This window comes from Miscanthus floridulus, chromosome 3 (genome assembly GCF_019320115.1).
Source record: "Miscanthus floridulus cultivar M001 chromosome 3, ASM1932011v1, whole genome shotgun sequence".
In the NCBI taxonomy this organism is placed as follows: domain Eukaryota; kingdom Viridiplantae; phylum Streptophyta; class Magnoliopsida; order Poales; family Poaceae; genus Miscanthus; species Miscanthus floridulus.
This window is the reverse complement of record NC_089582.1, coordinates 132193763-132217396: the sequence shown is the minus strand read 5'-3', so window position 1 is coordinate 132217396 and position 23634 is coordinate 132193763. Positions and strand designations below refer to the sequence as shown.

Sequence of the window (23634 nt, the reverse complement as noted above, 5' to 3'; positions counted from 1 at the left end):
CATGTCTTATTTTAGATATTTCATTTCTTTCAATAACACATACAAAGTTTGCACTACAACTACAAGCAATATCTGCTGGGCAAGAAATTAGGTGCTCGCCATGAAACTGCTAATATCAGGCAAGAGCTGTGTATGCAGTTGTGGCTGTTCACCAAATGGTGCTAGTCAACTATTTGATGAATATATTCATCAATAAATTTGTTCCTCTGCAGGTACATAAATTTCTGTTATGCAAATAAAAAGTAGTGCATGTAGATCTAAATAATCAAGATTATTTTTCTTTTTCTATCACAACTATGCAGTTGATTACTAATATGTCATGTACAATCATGAAAGATTATTGAATGTCATGTCAAGGATCAAGTATCAGCACTGCCCACCTTCCCATATTTATAAGAGACAAAACATAGACAAGGGGTAGCTGTACTTCTTGTTCAAGAAAGTATGGTTCTACATTACATAATTTGTAAATACAACTAAAAATCTGTCCATTTAAGTGCCTCACTAAATTATAGCATCTCTACTGATATAAACCATGTAGCAGTTATATACATACAGTAATTTAGAACTTATAAGTCAGCCAATAACAAAGACTAGAAATTCTGGAGCCTTTGATGATCAAGCTATAACCATTTTAACTCATTGGTATACACGCTGATATCTTTTTTGAAAATACAGGAGGGGTTTCCCCCTGCTTGTTAAATATTAAAATAAGTAGAAAGAAGAGTGTGTGCAGCTGCACCGAGCCGAGAGCAAAAGCGTGCGTCGCGTCGTAGTACCTTGTCGAGGAGGAAGGTGGCGCACGCGACCGCTCTCCCGGGACGCCGGCAGCCGGGGGCGGAGCTCGTGGTACACGGCGACGGCAGGGAAGCTCGGGGCGGCGGGGACCTCGGGGACGGCGGCCGGTTGCTCGGGAGCGGAGCTCGGGGACGGTGGCCGGCTGCTTGGGGGCGAAGCTCGGGGCGCGGGGTCGGCGAGGCGGGGCTGGAGGTGGGAGGACGGGGCGGCGGAGGGCGGGCCGCGCGACGGCGGTGGCGGCTGGCCGCGCGGACGGCGGCGGCGGGCCGCGCGTACGGCGGCGGCGCGCGCGTGCGAGCGTGGCGGGCGCGGAGGAGCTCGGGCAGGCGTGGAGGAGCTCGGGCGGCCGGAGCGGTAGCGGCGCGGAGGAGCTCGGGTGGCGGCGGCGGCGCAGGGAGCTTGGGGAGAGGTGGGCGCGGGCGGGTGTGAGGAGATAGGGTTTCGGTTTGGGCCGGTGGGCCTTTTTTCATTAAGGGCCTTTGCCGAGTGCTCCTGACCCGGCACTCGGCAAAGGTGTATTTTTATTTTTTTTTTAATAAAATCCTTTGCCGAGTGCCACGTGGGCCGGCGTCCGACGTTTTAGGCATCCGACGTCATAACTTGCTCGAAACTTTCTCAATTTTTTACCATAGCCTCCACATGCGATGACAACACACCTCGACAAGTTTCGTCATTTTCGAACTTCGTTTGGATTTTATATAATTTAAAAACACTTTTCCCACAGGTAACTCGTCATGTTACGATACTAACATGGTCGTAACTTCATGCGAGGTCCTGGATACGGCCTCAACATACGCCGAACATCATTACTACCATTTTTGGAATGACCAAATTCCATTATTTTATGTACCTGCAGTTCAAATTTGGAGTTGTCGGAAAAATTCAACGAAACAAAAATAATTGAAGAAATATAGCACAAAAAGTCAAAATTGTCCCAAAATTTGAAGTTGAGATGTAGTTACTGTATTAAGGCCCCACAAAAAAATTGGGAAGAAAAATAAAAAAAAATTACACTTTGCCGAGTGCTAGGGTTGGCACTCGGCAAAGAGGACTTTGCCGAGTGCCGACCCACGTGGCACTCGGCAAAGGCTGTCGCCCTGGCCAACCCTAATCCTGCCACGTGGCAGGCCTTTGCCGAGTGCTTGGCACTCGACAAAGGTGGCTCTTTTGCTGAGTGCCTAACGGCAGGGCACTCGACAAAGGGGACGACCACGGATGCCGTTTGTCCAGGCCCCCCTTTGCCGAGTGCCCCTCTTTGCCGAGTGCCAGGCACTCGGCAAAGATCTCCTTTGCCGAATGCTTCTCTTTGCCGAGTGCCAGACACTCGGCAAAGAGATCTTTGTCGAGTGCGTGGTCTTTGCCGAGTGCCCGTGGTTTGCCACTCGGCAAAGCTTGTGGCACTCGGTAAAGTAACTGTTTCCCGTAGTGTGTAGCATTTTCGTTTGTATTTGGCAATTAGTGTCTAATTATGGACTAATTATGTTCAAAAGTTTCGTCTCGCGATTTCTCACTCAACTGTGCAATTAGTTTTTTTTCGTCTACATTTAGTACTCCATGCATGTGTCGCAAGATTCAATGTGACAGGTACTGTGCAAAGTTTTTTTGGAATCTAAACATGCCCTTACAAACAAAACGTAACAAACGGCTGGGGTTACCATCAAACATGACGAGGTAACAATTAACACCAGGAACGCTCGCCTGAGCCGAGATCAGAAAACACTACACCAAAGCAATCATCCCATCATGGCACTCTCTCCAAGAATTGTATCATTTCTTTCGCTCCCTACTTCGCTATTGAAAGTTCGGCAACTCACTGTTCGAGACTTTCGTCGAGTTATGGCGAGGAGCTTCATCGCCAATTCTGACGTGAGCAACAACACCTTTGCAAACATATATGCGAGCAGCTTCACCACCTCCTTCGGCTAACTTCACCCACGCCAACCTATCGGTGAGGTTTCTTGCCATCAACTCTCTCTCTCTCTCTCTATATATATATATATATATATCAAAAATATTATGCTACACACTGTGTATTCTACCACCCACGCGTGTTAGCCGCCCCCACCCCCAAAATAGACCAGGCATGGTGTGGACAGCCAACAGGACGATGCAGAGTTTTACCCCATCTGTTCTTGCCTGCTGCTATGGTGCTACGTCTCCCGCTGTCAGTCATGGATGGGGCTGAAAGCCACTCGTGGCTCTCCACGTGGGCAGTCGGGCCCGCCTGTCATTGAATCAAAGCGAGCATGGCAGGAAAGTCATGATGTCTTCCATCCTTCACGGGGGCAGGAGATACAAACACCGGTCCCTGCCTGCAAACATGGGCATCTGCTTACATGCACGGAGTCCCAAATTTGTTGGTAATCAAGCTCCAAATATTAATATCTAATTAACCAAAAACTATATATCCGATTTATAATTCGTTTTCACCATAATGTTTCTTATAATTTTATCTACAAAAAAAGATCCCACTTGACCATATTTCCTTGAAATTTTGTGTTTTCACCATAATGTTACAAAAAAACTATATATCTAAGGCATGTTAAGGTTAGTCAAAGAAAATATGTACCCTTGTTTTGACACATGTTCTCACATGCCATTTCATGTGCTTGTTGTTTGCTTCAATTACCTAAGACATGTTAGGTTTAGTCCAGGACCTCTGTACCCTAGTTTGGTACATGTTATCACATGTCATTTCATGTGTTGTGTGTGTTGAATTAGGTAATCCACTACTTTGTTACGTTTTATTTGCATTACTTGAGCTCGTTTCACTAGCTATGCAATATTAAACTCAATATTATGACAAGAAATAATGAAACCAACGACACTATGAAAGGTCCAATAATAGAGCAAATTAATCAACATAATAACATTTGAAGTACATAATAACAAACTAAAAGTGCATTACATGACAACACAATGCAAAGTCCAAGATTAAACAACGCTGTTCGTGAATATACCATAAAACTAGCAAGTTATGAAGACTACTGAGTGCAACGAGGCCACTTTCCCTTCCTTTGGGCATCGGAATTCTCCTCCATCGCTGCCTTCGCCCGCTGCGCACGCTGAAGCTTCCTCTCCCTCTCCTCCCTGTGAGAAGCAACACGTCTCCTTTCCTCCTCTTACTTGTGCTCCTTTTCTAGAGCCTCCTCTCTCGGTCTCTTCTCCATCATCTCCTTGTCCTCTGCCTCCCACCGTAATAGTTCTGTATCCACTCCTTGTCTTCTGGCTTGATCTCAATGTCGATCCACTGCTCAAAATCATAGAGCAGTGGAGGAGTCTGCAACAAATGCAATTGTTACAAAAACAAATAAATCATGCAAGACTTCATTTGACACAAAATAAATATTAAACAACATCAATTACTCACCATCTTGTTAATGCGGCGCTGACGAAGTGTAGGCTCAAAGGCAAAATTGGCACACATCCAATACCTCTGCCTATATGTGTTCTCTTCATCGGACTTGGCTACCTTGCAAGGATCGCCACAAAAGCACATGGGCACTAGAACACCACTAGACAGAGGCAACGAGTCGAAGGCATTTTCGGTCATCCGGCCATAACTACAATTGAATCAAATTTATTCTAAGAACCGAAAGCAATGAACATTAAACACTAAACCTAGGGTTTTTCTATTTGTTGCACATAAATAAAAACATAATATAACACGATGATAAGAGATTACCTTGGCTTACTAGCTTTACCACGCCTTGGCATCCTACCGTTACATAATACAAAAAAATAAAAAATCACTTCAAACATTAGGTAATAACGTATCTAGGGTTGCAAAATAGACATAATATATACCAAATCAATGCGTAAAATTTGATAAGGGGAGAGAGGATACCTTGCTCGCGAAGATGTATGGATCAAATCCAAGTATCCAAGGTCAAATCCGTCGATTCAAGAGATTGGGCGGGTTAGGGAGAGGAAGAAACCGAGAGGGGGAGAAAGAAATGAGAGCAGCGTCGGCAAGGAAAACTTGTCTTCGGGTTTTGAATCCATGCTCGGTGCCAGAATACATGGCGCCGAGGTCGATGCCGTGCTCGGCGCCAAGATCTGTGGCGTTGAGCTCGACGCTATGTATTCTGACGCCGAGGTACCGGCCACGTGAACTCCACCTAGGATGCCCTGTTGTGCTCGGTCAGGCACCTCAGAGCCAAGATCTATGGTGACGAGACGTTTTACCTCGGCGACATGAGTCCTGGCGTCGAACCCCAGGGTCCAAAGATGAGTTTAAGTCTCCTAGGGGCCAAACGTAAATTTTCTTCAAAAAAAGAGCCAATTTATAAAAAATACTTCCTGGTCTCACGTAGGGATGGCAACGGGGCAGATTCGGATCGGGTGGAGTCTCTGTGCACCTGAACTCAAAACCCGAAATTGAAACCCAAAACCGCACCGAACACCGATTCAGGTGATAATCCGTCCCCAAAAGTAAACCCGCGGATACTCGAAACCCTAATGGATACCCGAAACCCGCTTTGTATGACAACATAGTAAGAGAAATAAGGACTTTCTATAAACATATGCATGATATATATACACATATTCACATGTATAAACAAGAGGCAACAAATAATAAATATTTTCATGAGTCAACTTAGAATAAATTTAATAATATAAGTAAACACGTTATTATTAGCATATTATAAAATATGAGTTTTAATTTCAAATAATTTATTTCGGATATCCATTGGATATCCACGGATGGAAAACGAAATCCGAAACTAAACCCGATTGGTTTCAGAACCCCGAACCTGAAAACCGTAGGTGAGAAATCATTCCCGAACCCGAACCCGCAAGACCCGAAATCCGCAGATATCTGACCTGAAACCGCCCCATTGCCATCCTTGGTCTCACGGGCAATAGTGCAGTAAAGAAAATAAATAAAGAAACGACAAAAACCAAACGTACTACAGGACTGCATGCACATGCACCAGCCAAAAGTATTGAGTTGAAACACATCGTCCAAACACGTGTAGGACCACTTTCAATTGGACCCCTCCAAACGCATGGGAAAAAGAACAAGATGTTTGATTGACAAACTTTAAATAATATTGTTTCCTAGACCACAAAACTAATTTGCATTTTGTTTGTATCATATTATTTGTTTTGATTTTATCTACAAAATAAGACATATTAACTATATTTTTATACTAAAAAAATAAGTAGCACGTGGCACATGTTCCTCTCCGGCCGGATTTGGGCTTGTGGACCACTAGCGTTTGCTTCTGTCCAAATAAAAAGGAGATGTTCCAATTCGCCCACATGCAATTCGACCACTACCAAAAAAAAAAAGATCGCCCCCCTCTCATATTTCTCTCACCTCCTGGCTACTCTCACGTCACTTTTAGCATTCATCAAATCACCCCATGCATGCAAAAGCTTTAGGCGATATTCGGCTCGTTCGGCTGGTTCACTCTCGGCTGGTCCTGCTCCACTTTCGGCTGGTTAGCAGACACAAGTCACTCTTGCTACAGTGCTCAAAGGCAGACGCTGCGGCTGGCTTCTATTATTTCCTAAACCACAAAACTCATTTTCATTGTTTGCATCATATTATTTGTATTGATTTTATACAAAATAAGACATATATTGACTATATTTTTATACTAAAAAATAAGTAGCATGTGGGCCCCACATTTGAAAATTTTGTCAAAACGTAGTCCTGATTGATCCCATTTTGTTTGACACATTATTTCCAACGATAATCTTCAACCGGTTAGTCAAATGAACTTGCCGTTTGTGAGATATTGCATTTTAAAGTATGAGAAAATCCACACTCAAGTAACGCGAGGGGAGAGAGAGGTGAGCACTGGTCACCAGGCTTGTTCGGTTGGCTGGTTCGTATCGTTGCTGGTTCGTGAAGAAGTACTGCTAGCTGGTTTGTGTGAGAGAAAAATACTATTCCAGCTGAAAATTTACGATCGTTTACGACAAGCCACGGCCAAACGAACAGGCTGTTAGTCAGTGATGTACTATTGTTTCAGAGTGAATTTCTCTCACGTTTTTTCATGTGTGACACTACTACTAATTGAATATTGTTTTGTATTTTTTGAGAAACAATATGAGCCGGCAATATTGATTTTTAACTTGTGTTCGCCAAGTCAAATCTTGGTCATAGTCAAACTGATGCATAGCCAAAAGTTGACAGAGCTAATAATACGTGTATAGATGCATATGCTTGTCCTCTCCTTTTTAATCAATCATCAACGCCTCCCTAATCCCCACCATATTCATTTGCTCCGCCGCTGTAGGATATCAGACCGCCTTGCCATTAAATAGAATTAGGTGATTTTCAAAAAAAAAAACTAGAATTAGGTGCACAAATCTCCATCCTAGCACACTCGATTACTCGAGGACCACCGTACAGCAGCGGTAGCGCCTGCTACGGAGCCTCTCGTGCTTTCTGGGGGTCTGGGAACCGAACGTGGTGGGACCCATGGGAGCTGAGCCAACGTGGTTACGAACGCCAACAGCCAGCTTGTGGACCATCCCCACCGAATCAAACCAGGCACGATTTGGAGTGTCCTTCGTTTTCCGAATAGAGTCATTGTAATCTGACCATCCACGGCGCCACGTGTCAATCACCCAAGGTGTGGGTAGCGCCGTCACCACATGGGCACCTATCCCCCATTATATATATATATATATATATATATATATATATATATATATATATATATATATATATATATATATATATATATATATATATATATATATATATAGGGAGAGGCTATTCAGTAGCCAGCTACAGATAGCCACCTCCATTTACCATAATTTTATATACTAATTTACGATAATGTCAATATATATTTACTATAGTTGGGTTACTATAACACACGGGGATATTTACCATAACGTTATAGTAAACCACTTAGTAAGGAGTTACTATAATCTCATAAATTAACATAGTAATTATCGTAACTCAAGGTGGCTATAGAATAAGTTATTTTGTAGCCAGCTACAGAGTAGTAGTTCTATATATATACACAGTGATGGGTTTCGTCATCGACTTTGGTAATCAACATTTCATCGAGAGGCTTCGTCACTGACTTTAGATTCATCGACAATGTGTTCGCCAACGTCTTAGCGAGGGGCCTTAACGCTAACTTCAACATCATCATTATTTTCGCAAGGGGCTTCACCATCAACTTTGGTGTAATTGACACCGACGACCTTTCCACCAATTTAGAGCAGAGGGATCACCATCGGCATCTTCGCCTTCGCCTTCGCCAACATTTCAAAGTGAAGGAATTGCCATCGGCATCTTCGACTTTGCCTTCATCGTCAATTGGAGTGGGGGGTCTCCATCTGTGACATTAACCATGCCTGCATTGTCTACTTCAAGCACGCGAAAGAATTCCTCACAAGCGCCAGCCAAGAGGGGCTGGGGAGGAGCGCATTGGACAAGCAATCCACCCGAAGACAAAAGCTTTGCCTAGCGACTGTGAGTGAAAGCTTCAACACGTGTCATGATCATCTACAACTACCTCGCCTACGTCGACTACTCTGCCTACTTCGACTACATCAATGTCTTCGCGCGAAGGCTCAATTATGAAAAGAAGGTATCGATGGCTCAACGCCATACGAAGGAGCAAGCCGCCAAAGACAAGGTCACATAAGTTCGAGCGGAGGTTGACACCGAAGATTAGCTAATGATAATATCATCCATAAACTGTCTTCGTTTAGACGAGAGCTATATGTCTAGAGTGAGTTGTAATTGGGCCACACTTAAATTGTATTCAGCTATTGGGTCTTATACTTTTGATCAAAACTGAACAGCTGAGGGACTACTGTTGGGGTGTATTGTATATTAGGGACCCCCATTGATGTTTTTGGAGCTCGATTACTCAATTACAAAACTTAGGGGCTTGTAATAAGATAATGCTTAGGGGCTATTAGTAGCCCCTAGAGGCTCTATTGTAAAATACAAGCTTTACTAGAGGAAATGATAAAAACCTCCCCTCCCACCTTTTCTATAAAAGGGGGAGATGGGGAATTGGTGGAGGCGGATTATGGCCTGTCATTCATTTGACTCTCTTCCTTCCACTCTTCTCTCCTCTCTCATTTTCAGTGTTATATATCAACATTGTGTGTCTTGCTTTCACAACTTTCCTTTAATACATCACAGCTGTGTCTACAAGGCATGGACCTTTTCTTCTCTCCTCTCTCAGTTTTCACAATTCTACACAGTTTATGAAAACTGATGAGTGATCACATAAAACATAGACTGCTAAGAATGACCTATGCAGCGAGAAGAAGAGGACCCGATTGTCACCGTAAAAGATTTCTTGCGTGTCGTCTCCATGATGAGTGTCCCAGTCGAGTAACAAGATTTTTTTTATCCCTGCGTGTAAAAAAGTTTAAAAATTAAAACAATGTTATCGCGTCATTTCATGCTTAATAAACAAATTGATCACATAATCATACATGTTTATTAAGTAAATTTGCCGCAACAATTGACACATTATTGAAGAAGCAAAACCAACGAGGTGAGCCATTGATACCAACATGATGACAAGGTGGCCTAACAATGGCAAAAGCAGCTTCTACTTCTCCTTTGGCAACAAGCTCAGCTGCCTATGCATATAAATACAGGTGTTCAGAAAGTGACAGATAGAGCGGGAAGCATACAAGAAATAGAGAAACAAAGCGGTCCTAAGCTACATATATAAGTGCTGAAATTTCATCTTAAAATAGTTTGTTTATAGAAGGAAAAATATACCTTAAACACTCCACCTGCAGCAAGAAATGCAGCCTTTGTTGTCCCAACTATACATATCGGCCATGTTCGCTTCTTTTATAATCCGTCTTTTTTAGCTTGTTGTTTTAATCAGAACAGTGTTTTTCTCTCACAATAAATCAGTTAGAACAGTGTTTCGGCTTGTTTTTTCAACGAAACGAACGAGGCCATCACTGTCCCGTGATGATTTTTTTTTACCTCTGAAACATGTGCTGGTTTATGTACAGCTTCCAGGCTCTCTATTTCTGCTTCATCATACTCAAATATCTGACATATGATGACAACACATAAGCAATAAAGGAAACAATATAAGATATAATTAACTCATAGTTTTATACCAATAGTTGGACAGCATGCTGATATTAGTGAAATTGAACAAACCTTTCCCAGAACCCCTCCTGAACCAGTCTGTCCTTGATTTTCACTAGGCTCTCTGGTTTTTCGTCACAATCTTGGCCTTCAGGGGGTTGGTGCGCCAACATTCTATCATCATAAATAATAGCAATATTTTGCATAGCACATGTGTTCTTTGCGTCTCTTGCTTTTACACGTTTCCGACATCAAGGTTGTGTGATCTCTAGGACCCTAGTCACCTCCATTGTACCAGCAACCTCCCTTGTACCAGCCGTAAGTGCAGAGATCAACTCAGCCTTAAGGGCTGAAGTATTTCTCATATGAATCTCTGTCACTGAACTCTCAAATTTTGATCGGGCACTTGTAAACTCTTGAAGCCACATATTATGATACTTCTCGAATACATTTTGAACATCTGCCGGTAGAGACCAATTTTTCCCCTCAATGGCAATACCAGCTGCCAAACAAAACAACGAAATGTAAGCTTAGCAACCTGTGAAACAAAATGAACTTTATCTTAAAAACATGGATCATCATATTTTTCATGTCAATGCCCAGTTGAGTGAAAAAGAGAATGAATGTATGAAAGCCTTCCAAACTTTCTGATGTTCAATATTCATACTTGTTTAACATAATTATATGTAGTGCCATTTACCACAGTACCATTTTCCTTCAATACAGCAATTAGACCCTGGTTAGCATGACAACTACTGCTTATTCGTTAACGAACCAGTGTAACTGAGGCTCAGTAGACATGTTTTACAAGATTAAGGATAGAGTACTCTTCAGGATATATATAGAATTAGCAACCATGTTATTATTTCATACCATCAGATGTAATATGTCATACTTCTAGCCTGCCAAATTAGGTAAATCGGATGCTTATTTCTTCTTCAATGGGAACAGACAAAGAAACTACGAATGTACAGTTCTTCTACTGAGTCATTAATAAACAAAAAAAAACAATGAGCATTTACCTCTTGCTGCAGCCTCCTCTCTTCGTTTTAGTTCCTAGTCAATATAACAGATACAACAGAGAGTTAGAAACTGACAACAGTTTTTCAGAGGTTCCTCCAAATATATCAGAGTACGGCAGAAAAATACAATTTGGGCAGCAAAATAGAGTCTAGTGAGGATTTAACAAGTGAATTCTAATTCGCATTTAAGCCCAGTAAGCAACAATTCATGCTTGGAATGAAAAGTAAACCAATCATCTCAACAACAAAACCAATTATCTAAGGAGACATGATTGTGTCGTGTTTAATCAAAACTACTGAGAGAGATGTAGAGGCATGTGTCATGTGCATCATACCTTCTCTCTCTTGTCCAATTCCTCCTCCCTTGCTTGTAGCTCCTTCTCCCTTTTCTTCAGGTCCTACATATCCACAAGCACATGTTATTGGTTGCGCTGAACATAGTTTCTAGTAAGTATGTTTATTACAGCCGCATTTTGCATGCACTATGGGAATAAGTGGCTTTGCTGAGTGCCAGGGACACTCGGCAAAGCTCAATTTGCACTTGGCAAAGAACACTCGGCAAATAACCCGTCGGCAAAGGCGTCTTTGCCGAGTGTCTTTTGTCGGGCACTCGGCAAAGCCTTTGCCGAGTGCCGACACTCGGCAAAGTTGAAACCGAAAAACCCCCGAAAAAAATAGGAATTTTTACCCCAAAAAATAGAATTTTTTTTTTATCAATGGAGCCCCCCACCGGCCAACGCCCACCCATCTCCGATATTTTTCGCGTGAATTTCATGGCTACGCGGCCGACGCGATTCGAACCCGAGACCTCCCGCTGTGCACGTACCTCCTCTACCACTACACCACACTCTCACTTGTGTCTGGATTCCGTTTTAGTTCCTAATATATTATACTAAACCGAGTGTAAATTGCATGTTTGAGGCCCTAAACGAATTCAAATAAAAAAGTTGTAAACTATAAAGTTTCATAACTTTTCGAGATCTACACTTTTAGTTTAGGAAGTTTTTCCATCCGAGGTCGTTTACAAAATTTGAATTTTAAAATTTTGAAATTCAAACGCAGTTTTGCATGACAAGATGTTTTCAAATCAAAAAGTTGTCAACTACAATGTTTCATAACTTTTCGAGATCTACAAAGTTTATTTTGTTTATTTTTTTATCCGAGATCGTTTGAAAAGTTCGAATTTTAAAATTTTGAAATTCAAATGCAGTTTTGCATGACAAGATGTTTTCAAATCAAAAAGTTGCCAACTACAATGTTTCATAACTTTTCGATATCTACAGAGTTTATTTTGGTTGTTTGGTCATCTGTTCATCCGACATGGTCGTTCTAACATTGTTCACAAATCTTATATATCTCTCTTGTAATTTCGTAAACTACAAGAGAGATATGTTAGATTTGTGAACAAATTTACTTTCATTTTGTCATATGAAGAAAAGACCAAAACAAACATTGTACATCTTGATGAGTTATACAACTTTGTAGTTGAAAACTTTTTCATTTGAATTAATTTACTGCTTCAAAATATGCTTTGAAATTTTCTTTGCCGAGTGTCAAAAAAAAATAACACTCGGCAAAGAAGCTCTTTGCCGAGTGTCAAAAAAAACACTCGGCAAAGAGCCTCTTTGCCGAGTGTTAAAAAAAACACTCGGCAAAGAAGTTTTTTTGTCAAGTGTAAATTGCATGTTTGAGGCCCTAAACGAATTCAAATAAAAAAGTTGTAAACTACAAAGTTTCATAACTTTTCGAGATCTACACTTTTAGTTTAGGAAGTTTTTCCATCCGAGGTCGTTTACAAAATTTGAATTTTAAAATTTTGAAATTCAAACGCAGTTTTGCATGACAAGATGATTTCAAATCAAAAAGTTGTCAATTACAAAGTTTCATAACTTTTCGAAATCTACAAAGTTTATTTTGATTGTTTGGTCATCTGTTCATCCGACATGGTCGTTCTAACATTGTTCACAAATCTTATATATCTCTCTTATAGTTTCATAAACTACAAGAGAGATATGTTAGATTTGTGAACAAATTTACTTTCACTTTGTCATATGAAGAAAAGACCAAAACAAACATTGTACATCTTGATGAGTTATACAACTTTGTAGTTGAAAACTTTTTCATTTGAATTAATTTACTGCTTCAAAATATGCTTTGAAATTTTCTTTGCCGAGTGTAAAAAAAAACACTCGGCAAAGAAGCTCTTTGCCGAGTGTAAAAAAACACTCGGCAAAGAGCCTCTTTGCCGAGTGTTAAAAAAACACTCGGCAAATAGCATCTTTGCCGAGTGTCAAAAAAAACACTCGGCAAAGGCGGCTTTGTCGAGTGCCCGAAAAAGAACACTCGGCAAACCACCTGGCACTCGGCAAAGAGCCAATCTCCGGTAGTGATGTGAGAAGGCAATGCACATTCATACACACCTTTGACGAGTGAAGGCGTGAACTGGATGCAGGAGGCACGTTTCTGGGGTTCTACATTTCAGCAGAAATACACAACATTGAGCAGGCAAGCAATATGAACCCCTAACTGATGTGCCACACCACGGAGGTCGCATAACTCATAAGAACAGAACTACTCACAGGCATGTAAAACGTGCCACCGCTAATGTTGGGCGGCCCGCCAGCCTTGCCGCGCGCTTGTTCCTACCAAGGAAACCCACCAATAAAAACTTCAACCACAGACGCGCACAAGAGGTTCAAGCGCTATTGCATCATCAGGCCAGAATAATAATAAAAAAAAGAAATTCCACTAGCAGTGTCCGCGATAATTCAAGGGGGCCAGGTCGGCACGAGGCGCCATGGCCGGAGCTCGCCGTGGAACCCGGAGATCAGGTAGGGGGAGGAGGAGGCCGCCGCCGCCACGCTAGGGTTCCGTAGAAGTTGAGCATGCCACAGAATAATTTGTCCACCACATGATACATATATCATATAACCGATGCACACTCTCTAGACAGAACTGTTAACCCACAGGATCACTGGCTCACGTGAGTCGACCTCTCGCCAGTCTTGCGGAGCACCCGCTAGTGTTGTCGAGTACCCACTAGCTAAGCCGACCACGAACAAGCGTTGTCCATCCCCACACACTATGGCTAGAGGTTGAAGAAGAGGGACACAGTACAAGACACCAGCGTTGGGCGAAGCCCTGTATGGAAGATGGTAAATCTGAACTCTCTTTACTAAGTTACCGTGGTAGTCTATTTATACAACTCTATCCATCTAGTCCTACAGCGCACATGCTGTAACAGTAACTAGATAACATACAGGGCTGACTCTGCGTCGGCCTCTGCATGTGGCTACAATACTGTAGGCGAGCCGTTCGACGCCTGCACCTGCAGCACCTACAGTATCACAGCAGGGAGCCTTTTCGGCGTCGTCTTCCCCTTGTTGTGTGTTCACACAAGTAGTAGATTATTCTAACAATTCTTCTCTAATCCTACTGCTATCCCTTGTACCCCTTCCATGTCGATCATCTCCTTCAGCTTCATGAGTCGAAGACGTCCGAGCGGCTTGGTGAGGACGTCCGCGAGTTGCCATCCAGTTTCGACGAACTCGATGACGATCTGTCCTCCATCGACATAGTCCCTGAGGAAGTGGAACTTTACGTCGATGTATTTGCTCCGATCGTGTAGAACCAGATTCTTCGCGAGGGCGATGGCAGGCTGGTTGTCCACCATTAGTGCTGGTGGGTGAGCTTCCACGCCGGTCAGCTCGCCCAGCAGCTAGCGCAGCTACACAACTTGGCACGCCGCTGTGGTCGCCGCTACATACTCTGCCTCACACGTAGATAGCGCCACCACCTTCTGTTTCAGCGATAGCCATGAAATTGGGGCCGACTCGAGGAAGACGAGCACGCCAGAGGTGCTCTATCATCCGTCGATGTCCCCCCACCATGTCTGCATCACTGAACACAGTGAGCTACAGCCTACTCCCGCCGGTCTTTAGAAAGATGATCCCCTGATCTACCGTCCCCTTGACGTAGCATAGTAGCCGCTTTACCGTAGCCTAGTGATCCTCTCTGGGATCCACCATGAAGCGACTGACGTAGCCCACGGCGAATGCAATGTCTGGCCTTATGTGGACTAGGTAGCGTAGACCACCGACGATGCTCCAGTAGAGTGTTGCATCCACCTTTGCCGCGGTACTGGCCTTCGTCAGCTTCAGCCGCTCCTCCATCGGAGTCACGCATGGCTTGCACTCAGCCATGTCACTCCGCTCCAACAGCTTGGAGGCATACATGCTCTGACCGAGCGTGAGTTTCTCCTTCCCCTGTCTCACCTCGATGCCGAGGTAGTAGGAGAGTGCGCCGAGATCGCTCATTCGAAAACGAGCCGCCATCTCGCGCTTAAAACCGTTGATGTCTTCCATGCGCACGCCGGTGACGATTAAGTCATCCACATACACGCCGACGACGAGCACCTCCTTCCCCCATCGCCTCGTGTAGAGCGCGTGCTCGGTTGCGCACCGCTAAAACCCAAACTCGCCCAGCGTGGCGTCAAGCTTGGTGTTCCATGTTCTGGGCCTACCGCAGCCCGTAGAGCGTCTTGCGCAGTCGGAGCACCCTGTGTTCCTTTTCCTTGACGGTGAAACCTGGAGGTTGCCTGACGAAGACCGTCTCCGCCAGCTCGCCATTGAGGAAGGCCGATTTAATGTCAAAAATGATGGACGCGCCTGTCCTTTACTGCTGCCAAAGCTAATAGCAAACGGACGACTCCATGCGCGCTAGTGGCGCAAAGACCTCCTCGAAGTCTATGCACTCGTGCTGAACAAAGCCTCGGGCGATGAGGCGCGCCTTGTGCTTGACAATGGCGCCAAGCTCATCCCGCTTGACCTTGTACATCCACTTCAGGCTGATCGGACGACATCCTGGAGGTGGATCGATGAGCTGCCATGTCTTGTTTTCCTTGATCGCCTTCATCTCCTCCAGCATCGCCCGTCGCTAGTTTCCGTCCCTCTCGGCCAGCGCGAACGTGGGTGTTTCTGCTACACTGACGAGCAGGAGCTCTGTGTCATGGAGCAGCCGACCAGCCAATCCTGAGGGTCCTGTGCCGCCGATGATGTCGTCTAGCCTATGGAACCGCATCTCCTCACCTTCGTGGAAGGTATCCACAAACTCAGGGATGTCACTTGGAGGTGAGACAAACTCGGTCGACGTCGATGGAGTTCCCTATTCCGCCGGAGTGCTCGGCACAACACCTGAAGTGCTCGGCACCCTGATTGTAGTGTTCGGCACTACTTCTGGATAGCTCGTCACTACTCCTGCAGTGCTCGGCACCACTGTAGGAGCATTCAGCCTCAGTCTTGGAGTGGTTGGTACTACTGCAAGACCTCTTGGCTCCATCATGGGAGTGCTCAGCACCTATCCTAGAGTGGTCACCACCACCGTAGAACCCCCGGCACTACTCATGGCGTGCTTGGCATCCCTCCAGGAGTGTTCGGCACTCACTACTAGAGAACAGACTTTAGAACGATGTCCCAATTTGACATTAGCCTCGGCATTTTTTGCCCCCGGGACTAAAGGTTCCTTTAGTCCCGGTTGGTAATACCAACCGAGACTAAAGGTTCCTGCCCAATGGTCATCCGCGTGGCAGGGATCTTTAGTCCCGGCTGGTATTACCAACCGGGACTAAATGTTACCTTTAGTCCCGGTTGGTAATACTAGTCGGGACTAAAGCTTTTAGTCCCTGTTTGGTCCCCAAACCGGCACTAGTAGAGAAAGTTGCTTCGGACCGCATTTGTTTATTTATTACGTACTGTACTGCTATAATCTCCGGATGTTAATCATGTTGCGTGCATGCATTGGCCGCATTAATTAGGCCTCTAGCTTGATCGAGCAGCAGTACCATCATTGGGATGATCGACTATACTGTACTTTTCAGCTTTTGCACGTAGGGTCCGATGGACCAAATCAATTAGTCCCGGCTGGTATTACGAGCCGGGACTAAAGGTATAGCTTTAGTTCCGACTGGTATTATCAGCCGGGACTAAAGGTCTTTTAGTCCTGGGCGTTTACAGGAGCCTCGATGGGCCGGCCTAGTACGCAACATGCTGGAATTACTGGCTAGTTCCACCTATTAGCACCACCGCACTTGCTCAGAAGAGTAAAAGCTAACTTAAAAGCTCAGCTCTCGAACCATGCAGCACGAACTTGAACATGAATGTACCGCTGATCCTTGACTAAAGGTCCTTCGTACTATAGTTTATATAAAATGTTGAACATTATAAACGTACGTATATTCTAGCAGCGTAGAAAAATAGAAATAGAAACAAAAAAACCTGGTAGCAGCGTGAAAATAGAAAAAAAGGAAAATAAAAATAGAAACAAAAAAAACTGGTAGCAGCGTGAAAATAGAAAATAAAAGGAAAATAGAAATAGAAACAAAAAAAGAAAAAAAAGGAACCTTTAGTCCCGGTTGGGGTTACCAACTGGGACTAAAGGGTGCGGCCACATTTGCTCGGCTGGATGGCCTTTAGTCCCGGTTAGTAACACCAACCAGGACTAAAGGTCCCTCTTTAGTCTCGGCTCGATGACCCGGGACTGAAGGTTCCACCTTTAGTCCCGGGATCGTTGTCCCGGCGCGGTAACCGGGACTAAAGGCCGTTACCGCCCGGGACAACAAGACCATCCTGTAGTAGTGACTCCTCCCGGAGTGCTCGGCATCCCCCCCCCCCCGAAGTGCTCGGTACTGCCTCAGGAGTGCTCAGCACTTCTTCCGAAGTGCTCGGCACCTCTTCCCCAGCATCTCTACCACCGTGGATGACCAGGTGCTCGACGATGAAGGTGTTGGTGAAGCCGCCAGCTTCCCCCATGCTTGGACTGGTCCGGTCCCAAGCCGCCTTCTCGTCGAACACTATGTCGCGCTAGACAAGCACCTTGTCTCCGTGTGGGTCGTAGAGCTGGTATGCCTTGATACCCTTTGCGTAGCCCAGGAACACCATGGGTGTGCTCCTGTCCTCTAGCTTGGTGAGGTTCGGCTTCGTCTTCTTGACGTGGCCAACGCAGTCGAATGTCTGAAGGAAGGACACGCTCGGTTTGCGCCCATACCAAGCTTCGAACGGCGTCTTGTCCGTCAGGGCCTTGGTCGGAGCGCAATTGAGGATGAACACCGCCGTGGTCACTAGCGGAGCTACAAGGTGGACAGGGTGGGTCACGGACCACCTTGTAGATTTGGTTTAAATTGTAGTAGCCCTCAGTATTTGGCCGTGTACTCTGCTGGGCTGACCTAAATGCTTCTGCTGTTGAATCCCGATTGAGCTTGAAAACGAAGTCCAAGCGACGTCCACGTCTCCACGACCTGTACCTTGGTCTTCTGAGTTATGACTCCAACCGTCCAAACTCTGTATTTGCAGCAGCAGATCAGCCGCCAGCCGCCCGGCTAGACGTCGGAGTCAAGAGGCAAGGCTGGCAACGCACAACCTGCATGTTGATCTTGATATCCTTTCTTCTTTACTCGAATTCTATCACGTTTCTCTCTCTCTCTGTATCAAGTGATTAACCCCTAAATTGCTAAAGTGCTAATAGGAGATAATCATTTAATCAACAATTATGGGTACGTAATATTTCAATTCTATGTTAAGAAAGTTACACTCATCTATTTTATGAATTCTGTATGCCCTTTTTTTAATTGTGCTTTGTAATTCATATACTTGTGCACCGACATGTTAAATTTATAGCGGCTAAAAAAAATTTAGACAATGGACCACCATAGCTACAGATCCTAGCTACGCCACTGGCCGTGGTCACCGCCTCACCCCAGAACCTTGTCGGCATGCCTTTGGCCTTCATTATGGATCGGGCCATGCCGACCACCGTCTGGTTCCATCGCTCCACCACGCCATTCTGGTGTGGCGAGTACGGCGCGGTGTGGTATCGCACTCCACCCTGATCCACGCAGTACGCAGCGAACTCCACCGAAGTGAATTCGCTGCCGCGATCAGTCCTCAGCACGCGGAGCTTCTTGTCGCTCTCGGCCTCCGCGCGCATCTTGAACTTCTTGATTGCCGCCGTCGCTTCGTCCTTGCTCGTCAGGAGTTGCAGCCACATGTAGCAAGTGCAATCATCCACGAGCAGGAGGAAGTACCGCCGACCACCGTTTGTAGCAGGCGTGATCGGCTCGCAGAGGTCGCCGTAGATGAGCTCGAGAGTGTCCTTCGCGCGATACTTGGCCGCCTTTGGGAATGGTAGCCTTCTCTGCTTTCTGGCCATGCAGCTGTCACACAGCTCGTTTTCGTGCTTGATGTGGGGTAGCCCTCTGCATGTGGCTACAGTGCTGTAGGTGAGCCGTTCGACGTCTGCACCTGCAGCGCTACAGTATCACAACCGGAAGCCTTTTTGATGTCGTCTTCCCTTACTATGTGTTCACACAAGAAAAATTATTCTAACAAGAACACCACACAAATGAGCGCGCATCGTCGCTCAGGCAAGTTCCTTGCCTATACCTTGAATACAGTCGCATAAGCAGCTCACGATATCCCAAGGTCCCTCCCCATCACAGTCCACTAGTCCATCACGCGTGCCATCGCACGCGCCGGTAAATCACCTGGTTAAGACGTAGGTAAAAAGATGTTTAATATTCGAATGGAATGTAATGTTTGAGATAAGTAAAGTTAACCAATTTGTCCTTCAATCTTGGATTAGGTGAAGCTTCACGAATTACCTTTAATTGCTTCGGTCCTTAACCTGATGGGAAAGCGTAGTGCTAAGTGATCATCTGAGTTCCACTGTTTGGTGATTGATAGGAAAGATCCTGCCCACAGAATAAGATCAGGTAATGAGGTGGCCTTAAGAAGATCAATTGTAATTTGAATGTTAGACACAACAGAATGATTTTACCTGGAGATATCGACCCTAAATCTTTGTCATTTAAAGTTGCTCCTGCACCATCAGCAAATGTCCATGATGGAATTCAAACATTCAATTTGGCAGTCTGACTTTTTGTCTGAACAAATAGAAAACAAATGTGCTGATTGCAGATATTTTATCTGAATTTAACTTAAAAAAATTGGAAATAATTACCTTTGCAGAAATGGAGAATGAAATTTGAAGATACTGGTCAGAAGAGCTGAGGGTTTTGATTTGCTGAGTAACAGTAAGCCCAGCTGCTTTCCAATTGTAAGTGCTTGGTATGTACTGAATGATATTGAGTGCATGCGAATCTCCTTTCTCCTCAAAGTAAATAGAATCACCAAGTTTTGAAAAGGATTCTATACCTGCAGATGGAAATCATAATATTTCGAAACAAACAATAAGCTCGAAAATAATTGCAACCCCAATTTTAACAGACATAAATTAAAGAGGTTAAAAATGAAGGGGCTAGACACCGCCTTCAGCTTATGAAATCAAAATAAGAGAAACTTTTGACTGAAATCAAGCACAGCAATTACTGTGGAATGATCACATCAAGTCAGCACAGATAGATGTTGGTGATTTTTTACATTACCTGTCCCATAACAACACCAGAATGAATCGTACTTTGTTCCCCAACCATGATAACTCACAGCCTTAGAGTGTTCGGGGGCCTGGGGTAGCATGTAAATCATCACACCAGGATCTGTCCCCCTTTGAATGCTTAAAACATCATTTATCAATGCCCTTTCGTAGTAATCTGCATATGCTATTTCCTTTGTGCATCTGAATAGTTTGCGAGAAATCTGCACATAGGCTGGATACGACACATATCTAAACAAGAGAATATATGTTTTAGGTGGTTTGATGATTGTCAACCTTAAGCATGTTGTAGGTGGTGCAAGATTCCTCATTCTCAGTACTCAGAGTCCCAGCTAAACGGTTTGGATAGGTCCTGAAAAGCAGTTAAGTGCATAAGTTCCTTCTGAAATAGTTGTCTATATACTATGGACGTCAGTAAATCAGTCACGTAGAAGTTATACCAGAATTCATTAGCAGATGTGCCACCGGTTGCATAGCTATGAGAAGAATTTATTGTATCCATAAAGAATGACGCAATTTGCTGTTTCAAAATGAGGCTTGGTCAGTTTCACTCAAATGGCAGAGAACCAATGAGAAAAACAAGACAAGCTGGTACTACTTGAGATGCAGAGTCGTACACTCAGAATTTTACTAATAACAGTAAGAGTTATGCATATCTTTGATTTTCTTAAGCCAGCAAGTATACTTATATGGGAAAGAAGTAAAATAGTCCACTTGTTACCCCTTATGAACAATATCCAGCAGCATAATCGAAACTGTTAAAATCTCTAGTAACAAGATACAATTTAATTTTACCTTCTAAAGAGGATCTCCAGTAACTTCATACCTCATTTGCGCACCAACGACCACTGGAATGTGTGTGTTGGAATGAAATCCAGAAATACTGTCAGCCTGAAATGAAACGCATAGACACACACACACACGAAGGCTATCACTCAAATGAAAATCCTTCAAGGGGAACAGTACTTTTAATCCATCGATAAAGACCAGTACTAGGAACCCAAGTTCAGTTTCCATGATAATACCAGTTGGGTGGTGGCATAATTAAAAATGTGTTTGATGTATAGACATGTAGTATTGTAGTGGCCACCGGATGATAAAAGGATTAGATTGAAGTTAGTAATCACTTGTTTTAACATAGTTAAAGATTAAAGACTAAACTGGTTAAGTTCTATTTGTCACTATTGTAAATTAGACATAAATAATCCATATATATCACCAAATAGCTGAAAATTGACAATTAGCAAACCAGATCAGTGTTCAACATACTTGAACTGCAAGCAGCCCAAGAAAGCATGGCTTATCGAAGAGATAAGGCAGAGTCAATTAATAGAAAGGAAGCATATCAGCTAGACATGACTATTAATCTATGCTACAATTGTAAGTTTGTAACAAACATCAAATCACCGTTATCATGTAGAGCTGATAGAACACATCATTCATCCCACCAAACTCATCATTGAGAGACTCCCAGTGCCTCTCAATGCTATATTTCTGTATGACATTCTTCACCCGGTCGCTGCAATAATTAGCCATCTTTACCACCATGTCAAGAGCCCTGGAATTTCCAGCCACCGTGTACCGATCAAGAAGACCTTGCATAATCTGCAAACCGAAAATTAAACTCACTCAACTCTGCGACGATATTTACACATTAATGAAGAAGTAGAAACAGAAACTCTCGTTCATCAGTTCACCTTTTGGATTGTGTAGTAAGGAGCCCAGACATCCTTGATGGCCTCAACACGATCGAAGAACTCCGAGGGGAAGGCCGACAGGTACCCTGTGGCCATCTTTTTCCTGCAATCGTAGATCACGTCGACAACCGATCACATTTTTGCATTGAGAGTGTCATTGTGTGCGCTAGCCCACATGTTTGCAGTAGCACTCAGGTAATGCCCTGAAAAGGACAACAGCAAGACACCGAAATTCAGTCTAGCTGCGTGGTTGTTCTGGGTAAATGCTCCAAAATCAGAGCCAAACGGAGATCCGGCGGCGCACCAACGAAGTGTCCTCGGAGCTCGAAGTCAGGGCCCTCCCACCCGCCGTAGGGAGTCCCCGGCGTCGTCAGGCCGGACTGCTTGTGGAAGCTCCAGACGAGGCGGTCGACGTCCAGGAGGAGCAGGTACTCCAGGTTGGTCTGCTGGGGTCGCCAGTACAAGCTGGCCGGCTCCAGCCGCACGTCGTGCAGGGACACCTCGGAGAGGAACGCCCCTGCCGCGGCCCCGGGGCGCGGCGCGGCGCCAGCGGTGGCTGTGGCGTTGGCTACACGGAGCTTGCAGTAGAGCATGAGCCGGTCGAACGCCTCCTCATGCCGCGGGTCCGGGTGCGAGGCGAGGTCGAAGGAGCTGCATCCCGGCCACCTGCGGGGGGCAGCGGGGGCCAGGTCGCGGACGCGCGCCACCGTGCCGGCCGCGCACCGGCCATCGGTGGAGGCCATGCAGGCGGATCTAGTGGAGACGGGGAGGGCTCGCGCTGGATCCAGCTGCTCACCGTAGATCCACCGCCTCCGTTGGCTGCGGGAGGGCGACGGCGTGCTCCAGCCTCAGATCGGCCGCCGGGAGGGGCGCCGCGAGTGGCCGCTCCAGATCCACCACCGAGTTTGCTGACGTGACCTCCCCGTCGTCATGCACGGCCACCACGGAGGTTCCTCCGCCGCTAGAGGTCTCCGGGGTGTCAGGGCGTCCGCTGGCTTGCCGCGCGGCCGTGGGGATGACCGGCGACAGAGGGCCGAAACCCTAGGCCGCGCGACCTGCCGCGTCGCGTCGCGAGTAGGAAGTGGCGTGGTGGTGGTGGTGGTGGTGGTGGAGGAGGAGGAGGAGGAGGAGAAGGAGGAGGGAGGTCGCCGCCGCGCGGAGGGCGGGCCACCGGTGAGGTCGTCCCGTGCCTTCGCCTGAGCCGCCTCGCGAGCTGGTAGGGAGGGAGGGAGAGAGAGAGAGAGAGCGGAGAGGAGGAGGGCGTTGGGGTCGGGAAGAGCCGCCGAGGGCTTCGTAGCGTGCGGCGTGTCCTGTAGCGAGTGGCGGAGCCAACACGGGCCGTCGATCGGCGAATCGGACGGACAGCGGATTTCGGGGCGACGTGGCCAGCCTGAGCGACGGCCAAAGTCCCCCGGTTTGATAATAAGAGATGTCGTGGTGGCAAGGTTCGTCAGTGTCATCACAATCACAAGGTTCCACGATGACATCGCGGTAGTAAGGCTGTGTTACAGTTCTAGGAAGTTGGAATTTGGGACTACTGTAGCACGTTCGTTTTTATTTGGCAAATAGTGTTCAAACATGGATTAATTAGGCTCAAAACGTTCGTCTCGTAATTTCC

The 23634-nt window shown here is 45.3% G+C and overlaps 1 pseudogene; it reads right to left on the bottom strand.

Annotated features, from left to right (window-relative positions):
* Positions 1-10336: 10336 nt before the first annotated feature.
* LOC136542469 (uncharacterized) lies at positions 10337-23283 on the bottom strand (annotated as a pseudogene).
* Positions 23284-23634: the final 351 nt, after the last annotated feature.